General features: G+C 42.7%; 1 non-coding gene across 1 annotated transcript; it reads left to right on the top strand.

Moving 5' to 3' along the window:
• The first annotated feature begins 5,589 nt into the window (after nucleotides 1-5,589).
• LOC121793145 lies at nucleotides 5,590-5,708 on the top strand. The gene has a single exon (XR_006048989.1). It is a non-coding gene; the product is annotated as a 5S ribosomal RNA (ribosomal RNA).
• The last annotated feature ends 7,207 nt before the right edge of the window (nucleotides 5,709-12,915 follow it).

Here is a 12,915-nt window from a genome sequence, read left to right as displayed (position 1 = left end):
CACACACGGATGGCACACTCCTGCCACACGCCTGTAACCGACGTCGGTTACGAATTGGCCATGATGAGCCTTCAATGGCTGGTTGACCCTGCATGGTGGCTTGGCCTATAAATAGGCTAGCCATACAACTGCATTAGGACACAACACATACAAGCATTCTCTGCATAAGCTCTCTCCCTCTCTCTGCATTGTCTTTCTGTCGAAGTTCTGCTCTCTCCTCCATCCAGTTCGCCGGAGCTCTAGTGATTGCGGTGCTGCATCAATAGAGACGTAGCCGTTTTACCTTTGGGGACGACACGCCAAATCGAAAAAAATTGGGAAAAAAAATCCCCCAAAAATACTAACCGTTTATAGCCGCTTTTTCAATACTTTAATTTTTATTTCTATTTTTTTAAGCCTCCAATCACTTCTATAAGTATCAAATCATTTCCACAAATTATCCACCATAAAAAAACTCTATATTCTCACTCAAACACTCTACATTCTTCATCTCAAAACATTATTCTTCTCCCAAATTTAATCCATTCATGGATCCATTTGAGCAAATGCGTAGAATGATGGAAGAATCGCTAGAAGCAAATTGACATAGAGAGGAGGAGGAAGCTGTGGCGCGTCAAAAGCGACCCTGGAAATACATCCATCGTGACCGGGAGGAAGCCGCGGCAAGGTTGGTACGAGATTACTTTTGTGAGAACCCGGTATGGGGAGATACCTACTTCCGTCGCCGTTTCCGCATGCGGCGGGAGCTATTTCTACATATCGCAAATCATTGGCGGCCCGGGAAGAGTACTTCCAAGATGGGTTCGAGCTATTGGTCGTCCCAGTCTCACGACGCTCCAGAAATGTACAGTAGCAATCCGTCAGCTTGCTACTGAACAAACGACGGATTTGTTAGACGAGTACATGCACAATGGGGACAACAGTGGGAGACTATGTTTGATGAACTTCTGCAAAGACGTCCGGGCAGCCTTCACCGATGAATATCTCCGGAAGTCAAACACCACAGATTGTCAGTTTCGACTCCAACTTCACGAAACAGTGCACGGATTCCCTAGGATGCTTGGCAGCGTCGATTGCATTCATTGGCAATGGAATAATTGCCCTGTGGCGTGGAAGGGATCATACACGAGCGGCCACAAAGGCACCCACCCCACCGTTATACTCGAGGCCGCTGCCGACTATCGGCTATGGATTTGGCATGCGTTTTTCGGGGTCCCCGGATCGAACAACGACATCAACGTGTTCAACCAATCCGACCTCTTCAGCGATGTTTTGAATGGTAAAGTGTCGGCCATCAACTTCACCGCTAACAACCGCCAGTATAAAATGGGGTACTATCTTGCCGACGACATCTATCCGAAGTGACCAACATTCGTGAAGACGTTCAACAGGCCGATAAACGAAAAACAGGCTCTTTTTGCGCAGAACCAAGAGGCTGCTTGCAAGGATGTGGAGAGAGCGTTCGGGGTTCTACAAGCTCGATTCCACATTATCAAATCCCCGGCTCGTACGTGGTTTATGGAGAATATGGTTGACATCATGAATACGTGCATAATCTTGCACAACATGATTGTCGCCAACGAATGACCTAAAGCGGAAAATTGGTTCAACCCTGAAACCCCAGGAGGCTGTATACCGCAAGTAGTCTGCCTCGCAGTGGAGTGCATCCTTCTTTGCAAGAGCGAATGTGTGTTTGGGCAAGGACACATAATTCTATTGCCCACGTCCAACTCCAGGAGGATCTAATGAAGCATATTTGGGCAAAATTTGGCAACCGTTAGACAATCACTGCATCACTTTCCATGATTATGCGGATTTTAATAAATTGTAATATTAGGATTTCAATTAGGTATTTTTCGTATTTTCGGATGTTGTAATTTTCGTGGTTTTTAATGATTTTATGAATTATTAGTATTAATTTAATATTTCAATGAAATATTAATTGAATTAGTTGGAAATAAAAATAAAAAATGAAATTGAATAAATAGTTAAGGGATGAGATGGTTAAGAGATGGAGGGTTGCAGGTGTTGTCTCTTAGTTAAGAGATGAGGTAAAAAGTGCAGTGGGACCTATGAATAGTTAAGAGATGAGACGGTATTGAGATAGTGATGTGGATGACCTTAACTTGCAAGGAAGCCAAGTTTATATGTAATATTTGGAATTTTAATCAATAATCAATAGTGTAATTACATAATTAAAAATAAAAAATGAAAAAGAAAACAACCAATGAAAAAATATACAGAAGATTTATTTCTAATAATTCTACAGCGCAAACGAAAATCATTGGAAATGAATTAGTTAATAAAAATGATACTTAAAATCTATTTTAAAATACCTTCCAATTTTTTTATAACAGGAGTATTTCAATTCTTGTTTTTACATAACTTATTATATATTTTTCCATTATTTTCACTTTAATATGCATATTTTAATATTTCGTTATTTATCAAATTATTCTAATTTTAAAAGGGAAATTGGTCTCTAAAACCATAAACTTTGCTTAAAATTTGGTATTTCCCACAAATTTTACCAAATTTTGAAATTGGTGTATAATATCATAAACTTTGTACTTTTCCACGGCATGTCTATTACTATATTTGACAAACTTACGAGGTTTTTTTTATCATACTTGACACAATTAAATTAACGTGGTTTTCAACGTGACTTTTTATGCTACATGTTATGAACTTAAAAAGTGATTTAAAATATCATAAAATGTATCACGATTGCCTACGTAAAATAAGATTTTGATGAATATAACTTACTCGAGTGAATATGGGAAATACCAAACAAAATGCAAAGTTTGTGATATTATAGACTAATTTCAAAGTTAATGGGAAATACCAAATTTTAAGCAAACTTCATGGTTTTAGAGACCAATATCCCATTTTAAAAATAGTTCGTCAATTATGGCACAAGGTTTGGTTTGTGTGAAATCGTATCATATATTCAGATTAATGCAATTATGACCTCTACTTTAGAGGACCATATATTTGAAGATTGCTTTGACTTCAATCGAAATGATACATAGTGACCATTCATACATAATTAATATGACTGATTCAATACCCTCATTATTAATTAATTTAGTCCACGAATATTTTGAAGACAGTTCAAAATTAGCTAGTCATGAGGAATGCAAGTTTTTTTACAATGGTGATTTTTCATTACATACGATGACATTTGAACTTGTGGTTTGTTATATTATTGAACTAATTGTAATTTACTATGTTTACGTTTTTCACTATTTTTCAAAGTGTCCCCAACTTATTATGAAATAATCCATTCCTACTCGTCATAACCCACATTATTACTATAAAATTTCAAGAAAAAAAAAATCCTAATTAAGAATCGAATGAGGTGACTTATCATCCAACCATTAAAAATATTTTGAATTTGATCCCTAAAACTAAAAATTTTGGCAAAATTTTGATATTTCCATGAAATTTAAAAAGGGTTTAAAATATTGTATGTGCCTTTTTTTTATTATGATTTGCACAACTAAATCAACGTGGTTTTTTAGGTGCTATTTTTTTATCCTACTTGCGACAAACTTTAAAAGTTGAAGTATGAAATATCATAGACATTTCACTGCTGTCAACGTAGAATAAGTTGTTTGCTGAAAATATCTTATTCCAATCGGATTGAGAAATATAACACATAGAATGTAAATTTGTTATATTTTAAACGATTTAATGTTCATCTCAAAAAATATAATTGGACTAAACTATATAGTTTTAGAAACCAAATATCCCTAAAAACTATAATTAACTCTGTAACTGTAAGTAGGGATGTCAGTGTAGCCCGCAACCCGTGGGCAGGCCCGAATAGCCCGCCAAATTTATAGGGTTAGGGCATGAAATTTCTAGCCCGATAAAATTAAAACCTGATTAGACCGCACCAGATTAACCCACAACCCGTTAGGGCCAGACCCGAAAACCCGATGGGTTCGGCAAAAAACCCGATAAAATATCTATTATTCTATTTTTTTACTCCTAATTCGACACTTCATTGATTAATTTTATAATATTGATAATTAAAAAAATAACTTTTAATTTTATATTAAATACACAAATTATATATTGAACTTTACTAATATAATAATTGATAAATAAATTAAAAACTTCAATTTCACTTAAAAAATATTTAAAAAATGCATTAAAATTTCACAAAATATCTCAAATATTAGTATTTGATCATGTTTATGATTCAGTTTAAGCATATATCTCAAATTTATCATAACTAAATATTTTACATTTTATGAATATAACTAATTTTCGTCATTATTTAGTGGATTGATTGCATGTTAATCTTATCAATTGCAACCCGATGGGCTAGCCTGAAACCTGAGCTTTTAGGATTATGGTTGAACTTTTATAACCAGAAAGAAATCACAACCCAATTAGCCCGCACCTAATTGGCCCGCTACCAAGTAGGGTCGGCCCGATTGATATCCCTATATGTGAGTAATGAATACGTACACACATCTACGTTTTCCAGATTGTTCCAGCTATGCGCATAATTATTTGCTAGGAGTACTATATATCAGCATCAAATACAACTGGTGAATTAAACCTTGTTCACTTTTGAATCTAGGAAATGGACTTGTGAATTAGAAAGAAAATGCTCTCCCATTTATGCATGGGAATTATTTCTCCACGTAGTCAATTGCACATGCCATGCATGTACTCATGTACCATGCCCATATGTATTAATGTATCTACAAACATAGAATTAAACACGAGATGATGACCATGAATTTATTATCTATTTTGTCTATGTGATATTTTACGAGGCGAATACTTTATTATATTATACTCCCTAAGTCCCCGATTAATTGCCACTCTTTGACCTGACACGGGTTTTAAGAAATGTAAAGAAAAGTTGGTTGAAAAAGTTAGTGGAATGTGTGACTCACTTTTTTATATTGGTTTTATAATAAAATGTGAGTGAAGTGAATTAGTGGAATATGAGACATACTTACCATTTATGGTAAAAATGAAGTGTGACAATTATTGTGAGACGAACCAAAATGAAAAAGAGTGATAATTAATCGGGGACAGAGAGAGTAATATACTCTTGATTACTAGTTGTTTCTTTATTTTGAGCGACTATATTTCTTGTATCAAGAAAAACTCTTCTAAGTACGCAAATAATAGTTCAAAATTAGTTACTACAAATTCACAAATCTTGTTGTCTTATACAAATCGATATAAGACAAGTTTTATTTTATTTGAGTGTGCAGCAACCAACTATCTTAAGGGTCAAAATTCTTATTGATCATGAATGGTTTCTCCGAGGCCACCACTCTGAGTTGGCTTGCAAACGTACTCATTTGTTACGGCCCCGACTATTTCCTTAGAATAGCCTATTCAAAGAGTCAGCCAATTAAATCTACATACAAACATTTTATATGCTCTCGTACATGATTAATATGGGATAAATCTCCTTACATATATAGTACTATTAAGCATGTGGGTCCTATAACTCTTTCTGGATCAAAAGTTATGCCGTCTGAAGGGTGGGTGATCAGAACCTGTGCACGAGAGAGCGTACGGTATGAAAGAATAAAGTGCGGAGTTATTGTTGGGTGCGATCATACCTGCACTAATGCACTGGATCTCATCAGAACTTCGAAGATAAGCGTACTTGGGCGAGAATAGTACTAGGATGGGTGACCCCCTGAGAAGTCCTCGTGTTGCACCCCTTTTTGTGAGTACGATCAATTTTTTTCTTCATTTCAGTACTGCTTCAGTTGGTCTTATTATGGTCCGAAAATCCATGACCTGTTAGTGATTGACGAATACGAAGAAGGAAGGTACGATGTTCTCCCCGTGCTGATAATGAGCGGGTCCCACAACCTTAAACGTGCCGAAGAACAACAATTTTGGTAATAAAAAAAATGTGTCCAAAATGGCTCGAAACGAGCTTTTTCTTGCTCTCGGCAATAGCGGCCGGCTTCGCCCTTGGCTGAGGACGCGTGGCTCGGCGAGAGCTTCACGATTATATGTTGTGGCAAAAGTTAGTACTAACACTGGAGTCCTAACATATAGTACTTAATTCGACTCGCCTACTGTTAAGGAGAAACTCCCTAACGTGACGCCGCGATCAAGATTAGGAGTCCCGGGAGGCGAAATCCCGTCGACCACTAGGGTTTTGCAAAAGAACGAAAATAAACAAGAAGAAGTAGGCGAAATTTCTCATGTCGATTTATAAATTTCAGCGCCTATTTATAATCTAAGGACCCTAGGGTTGGTTCGACTTACGGCCCGGGAAAGAACCAACAAAGAAAACCCGGAACGGAGCTTATAGATTGCTCGACCCAATAGTTCAAAAAAACAATAAAAAGAAATAACCGAATTAAAATAAAAGGAAAAAGAATCCTATTCTACACGTCCTCTTCTCGCGCCTTATTTAGAAACGTACTCCCCGAACCTTACGGGCGGCTTGATTCTCCTTGCCGACTTCCTCTGCTCCCTCCTTTCCCTCGGCGATGGCCTCCCTCTTTCCACCGTCTCATAAGTCATCTCCGGTGCATGTAGATCCTCTACCTCCTCTTCCCCTGTGGTGGCGTTGTCTGGCTCAGTCGGGCTGTGGGGACTAACCGTATCAACTCCCCCCCGATAAGATCAGCCTTGACCTCAAGGCTGAGGTCTGGAAAGCGTCTACGAACAACTCCCATAGGCTCCCACATTGGATTTTCTCCCCCATCATCTTCCCACTGGATCAACGCTTCCTCCACTGCTGCTCCGTCTCGCCAAACCGTGTGGCTCCCCACCCATTTCAGCGGTCTCGACACAGGGCGACCACGCGCGAATAAGGGGGGTAAACTCACAGCTCCCGAAGACCCTCCGTGCACAAATGGGCGAAGCAGACTAACATGAAACACGTTGTGTACTCGACTGCCCTCCGGCAACCGCAGACGGTAACCGACCTGCCCAATTCGCTCCAGAATCTCATACGGGGCAAAGAACCTGCGTGCCAATTTAGAAGATAGAGGCTTGGCGATGGAATATTGTCGGTACTGCTGCAACTTCAGCAAGACCTGATCCCCAACCTCAAACTCTACATGTCGTCGATGTTTATTTGCTGCCGCACGCATCCGCTGTTGTGCTCTCTCCAGATTCGCACGCCGCGACACGATCAATTCGCCCCTTTGTCGAATCAAGGACGCCACATCGGTAGGGGTGGAATGCGACGGTTCTACTGCTACCAACGGGGGGGGGGGGGGGGGGTTTCGCCCATACAAGGCCTTGAACGGCGACGTGCCGAGCCCCTCGTGAAAGAAACAATTCAATGATAATTCCGCCCAAGGAAAGAAGTTGACCCACTTGTTCGGCTTATCCGCCACGAATGCTCGTAAATACTGATCCAGACCACGATTTCTGACCTCCGTTTGTCCATCCGATTGAGGATGATACGCCGTCGTGAAATGCAGCTTAGTACCACTCAAACGCATCATATCTTCCTACACATCATTTAAGAACACCGAATCCCTGTCCGACACCATGGTTTTGGAAAACCGTGGTGCTTCACCACCGTTTCAATGAAAAGGTTCGCCACTCGCAGAGCATTGAAATGTGGCGGTAACGGCGCGAAATGCGCATATTTGGACAACCTATCAACCACCACCATGATTGTAGTAAAGCCTCGAGACTGGGGTAGACACATCACAAAGTCCATCGAGACATCCTCCCAAACCTGCGAAGGAATAGGTAACGGCTGCAGTAACCCCGCAGGCTTTTGTGTCGAATACTTAGTCGTCTAACACTCCACACAAGCCTCCACAAACGACTTCACCTCTTTCCGCATTCCTTTCCAATAAAATTGAGCAGCAAGGCGGCGGAAGGTTCTGTCAACTCCGAGGTGACCCGCCTGCGGAGTAGAGTGATGCTCCGCAATCAAAGGCAACTTCGCCGCTGACCGCTCATCTACATAAATTCGGCGATCATGATAGATGAGGCCGCCCACAAATGACAGATGACTGGCCGCTTCACCTTTCTCGATTAACGCTCGCAACTCTATCAAATCCGCCAAGGAATCGACTTCCGCCCTCAATAATTCTAGAATATCCGGGACCGGGTGGGCTGCCAGGGATAGTAGCGCCGACTCAGCCTGTACCCGCTCCGCCTCGCCGTCGTTGGGCTCCATATCGCGGCGAGATAGCGCGTCCGTGACCCTGTTGGAGGCCCCCGTCTTATATTCGATTCGAAATTTATAGCCCATCAATTTCCGTGCATAGAATTGTTGATCCGGAGTCTGAATAATCTGCTGCAATAATTCCTTTAGACTCCTTTGATCGCGGATCACGAACTCGCACCCCAATAAGTACTAGCGCCACTTCTGGACTGCCTCGACAATGGCGTACAACTCTTTATGATATGTCGACGACACCCGCCGCCGAGGCCCCAATTTCTTACTAAAGCAGGCCAAAGGATGTCCTTCTTGAAGAAGGACCGCGCCCACCCCGAAATCCGACGCGTCCGTCTCAATATAAAACACTTTAGAAAAATCCAGTAGGTGCAACACCGGGTCCGATGTCATAGCTGCCTTGAGGGCGACAAAACTATCTTCTGCCGCGGGGGTCCACGCGAAGGCGTCCTTTTTCAGTAATTCCGTCAAGGGGCCTGCCAGAGTCGCGTAATGCGCTATAAATCTCCGATAATAACTTGTAAATCCCAAAAAACCCCGCAACTGTTTAATGGAGGCTGGCACCGGCCACGCGACTATTGCCTTGATCTTCTCTGGGTCGGCCATCAATTGTCCCTCCGTAATTAAATGGCCCAAATACTCCACTGTGGTACTGCAGAAAGCACACTTGGACAGTTTAACAAAAAAATGATTAGCTTTCAGAATGGTAACTACCTTGTGCAGGTGTCGCACATGAGATTCCAGCGTCGGACTATAGACCAATATATCGTCAAAGAAAACGATCACAAAAGTGCGCAGGAGTGGTCTAAAAATAGCATTCATGGCCGACTGGAATGTAGACGGAGCATTCGTCAATCCGAACGGCATGACGATGAATTCAAAGTGGTCGTCGTGGGTTTGAAAGGCCGTCTTGAAGACATCGTCCGTGTGCATCCGAATCTGATGATACCCAGAACGGAGGTCCAGTTTGGTGAAAAACCATGCAGACCCCAGCTCGTCAAACAACTCGTCCGAGGTCGGTATAGGAAAGTGATCAGGCACTGTCGCGGTGTTCAGGGCCCTATAGTCAATGCAGAATCGAAACGTTCCATCCTTTTTTCGAATAAGCAACACTGGAGATGAGAACGGGCTCTGACTAGGCCGGATGACTCCCGAAGCTAGCATTTCCTTCACCTGGCGTTCGATTTCATTCTTCTGGAAATATGGGTATCGGTATGGATGCACATTGACCGGTTTCGCGTTCGGTAGGAGGTGAATGCGGTGGTCGAAGGGGCGGGCCGGGGCATTCTCGTTGGGGTGTGAAAAATGGCTTCATGTGACCGCAAAATTTCCAGAATCATAGGGTCCAGGTCAGCTGGGAATTGGGGGTGATCGCTGTCCGCCTCCTGGTCGGCAGTGCCGGGGATCGCCACCAACTCGAACATCTCGGCCTCTCCGCTGAATGACAGTAAGGTTGCGACAGTTTTGAGCAAAACCTCCTGCGCCATTGGTGAAGAGACCTTCAAACAGATCGGCACCCCATTGTGCACAAATTCCAAAGTTCCATCTACAAAATCATTAGTGACGCGTCGCATAGATTTTAGCCACGCCAAGCCGAGAATAATATCCGGTCCGTGTATCGGGAGGATATACAGATCAATCAAGAACACGTGCGACTGAATCACCACTCTGGTTTGCAAGCTAGCGTGCGTACATACCAATGAAGCACCGTTTCCCACATATACTCGGAAGGGCTTAATTGCCGTCAGCGGAAGCGCGAGCTTCTGCGCCACTCTGGGATGCAAGAAATCATGCGAGCTACCTGTATCGACTAGAATGACCACCGGATCAGCTCCAATTGTCCCACGCAGCTCCAGCGCCTCCGGTCGTTGCCTGCAGTTTAGTGCATAAATGTGCGACAAATCTGCCGTTATCACCTCTGGAGGTTCCTGTTGATCAGCTGATGTATCCAACTCCTCGACCTCCTCGTCCACATCGGCACCCATATAGGCCAAGAACGGTCACTTACAGGCATGAGATGGCCCCCACTTCTCCTCGCAATAAATACATACCCCGCGGCTGATACGATCTGCCCGTTGAGCTGTTGTCAAGTGGATGACTGGGAGCTTCGAATATTCCGGGCCCCTAGCGTACACAAGCTTAGTCGTCGGCTGGGATTGATTCTGATGTTATGGAGCAGCCAACGCCGGTCCCTTCTGATCCCTGGGTGGCCACGGACGGCGCTGGGGTCTGGCTGAGGCGCGGGCGTCGTACTGCTGCTGTCAAACTCGATAGCAAGTGCCATCGCGGCCGCTACCGTTCTCGGATGTTGGTGCTTGACCTGACTTCGCACTGGTTGTTGAAGACCCGCCACGTAGATAGGTAAGAATGTTGATTCAGGGACATTAGGAATCCGATTCCGCATTGATTCAAAGGTCGCATTGTACTCCGCGAGCGACCCCGTCTGGACCAGTTTTGCAATCAAACCAAAGTAATCTTCGAAACACTGCGGATCAAAACGTCGTCGCACATCCTCCAAAAAATCGCCCCAGGGAACAACCGGGTTGCTTGCACGATAGTTAAAAACCCATGACGACATAGTGCAGACGATACGCCTCCGGCATCATAAGATGATCGAAATAGTACTGAATTCTGGCAATCTAATTAACCGCATCAGACCCATTAAAACGGGGGGGCTTCATCTTCACGTCTCGCGGTTCGTCCCACGCACGATGACCCCCGGTATTATTCCGCGCTGGATTATCCCACGAATTAGGCTGACGATACGCTGGCATGGCTAACCCTTGGCGGTTCCCCGGAGGCTCCCACGAGGTCAACCCACCTGACCCCCACCTGCGATCCGGCCCCCAACTCTCCCAGTGGTCCAGGCATCGAGAGAGGAGTAGGGAATGAACTGATTGGTGGCAAACCCCCACTCATTCCCACTGGTAGTCGCGGCTGGTCCCTTGCGCCGAAGGCCAGCGTAGAGGGGATGGTTGTTGCGACCGATTGGGTCGAAATCGAAAGCGGTACCGAATGAGGCATGGAATCGGTAAACCAATGAGAGGGGAGACCAAAGCTCTGTGCTGGGTCCGCCCGTGGTGGCACCAATCTGCGATCAAAATCATCCATTCGTGGTCACTGGATCAGATCCCTGAGCGAGCGATCCTGACGAAAATCCTCCGCTGATCGGTGGAGCGGAGAACCGATTGACCGAGAACCCCTCAGAACGGCAGGCGTCCGACGCTGCATGATCCAAGAGTTCAGTGAAAGCACCAATTTGTTAAGGAGAAACTCCCTAACGTGACGCCGCGATCAAGATTAGGAGTCCCGGGAGGTGAAATCCCGTCGACCACTAGGGTTTTGCAAAAGAACGAAAATAAACAAGAAGAAGTAGGCGAAATTTCTCATGTCGATTTGTTAATTTCAGCACCTATTTATAATCTAAGGACCCTAAGGTTGCTTCGACTTACGGCCCGGGAAAGAACCAACAAAGAAAATCCGGAACGGAGCTTATAGATTGCTCGACCCAATAGTTCAAAAAAAACAACAAAAAGAAATAACAGAATTAAAATAAAAGGAAAAAGAATCCTATTCTACACGTCCTCTTCTCGCGCCTTATTTAGAAACGTACTCCCCGAACCTTACGGGCGGCTTGATTCTCCTTGCCGACTTCCTCTGCTCCCTCCTTTCCCTCGGCGATGGCCTCCCTCTTTCCACCGTCTCATAAGTCATCTCCGGTGCATGTAGATCCTGTACCTCCTCTTCCCCTGTGGTGGCGTTGTCTGGCTCAGTCGGGCTGTGGGGACTAACCGTATCACCTACTCATATGTCTTAATTCTAAATTACAATTAAAGAATCAATCAATTTAAATAACCAATTAAATAAATAAAACATATGGGATATGAACTAAGTTACCTAGCTAAAAATTAAGTGGGAAAGTTAAATACTAGTACTAACACAACTATCTCTTGAATGTGTATATGGCAACATAATTAAAATAAATGCAGCTATATGTCGGGTAAAATTGCAAGTATTTCCAACACAAGGCTTGTCTAAAGGTAGACAACGCCGCCTTCACCAGTTGAAAAAACACTACCCATTTCATAAGTACTCATCTTTTTAACGTTTTAAGTAAAATAAAGTCAATTATGTAACTCAATTATTGTGAAAAATTTCCCTTTAATATGTGAATGAACAATATGTCTCAATTGTGGGTATTTTATCTTGATTAATTAATGGGCTCAATTTCCAAAAGGTTGAAACTACAATCCTCATGTTTTGTGAGTTAGCTAAAAAGTGTAGTTGCCATTGTAAATATAATATCGTATTAATTGTACTTGTGTGTTTTTGTAATATTTGGTGGGCTTAGTTCACTAAATTATTTTATTAACTAAGTTTTTGTAGTTATGTGCTATTATGGCCCACTAAGACTCGTATTTATTTATTTTTTCTTTTTCTTGGTCATTTTAAAAATTGCAAGTGATTGGAATTGAAAGCTTAGACTGGCAATATGGGTCACCATATCTCGTGTATATGTAGATCATGATTCTTGAGCAATAGTTGATGATAATAGCTCGATTTTAAAACGCTTCCATTCAAGCAACAGATTGGGACTCTGAGTCACCTCGTAGAAAATAAAAGAAGCAATCAATTCAGCTATCTTAAATCTTAGTAATATATAAATTAAAAAAGGTAAACGGTTCCTTTAAAACCGTTGTTTATTAGCATTAATTTACTTGTTAAACATACAATCGCCTTTCATAAAGGTCTTTAATGGAAAA

This window comes from Salvia splendens, chromosome 2 (genome assembly GCF_004379255.2).
Source record: "Salvia splendens isolate huo1 chromosome 2, SspV2, whole genome shotgun sequence".
NCBI lineage: Eukaryota > Viridiplantae > Streptophyta > Magnoliopsida > Lamiales > Lamiaceae > Salvia > Salvia splendens.
This window is presented reverse-complemented; position numbering and strand designations above follow the sequence as displayed.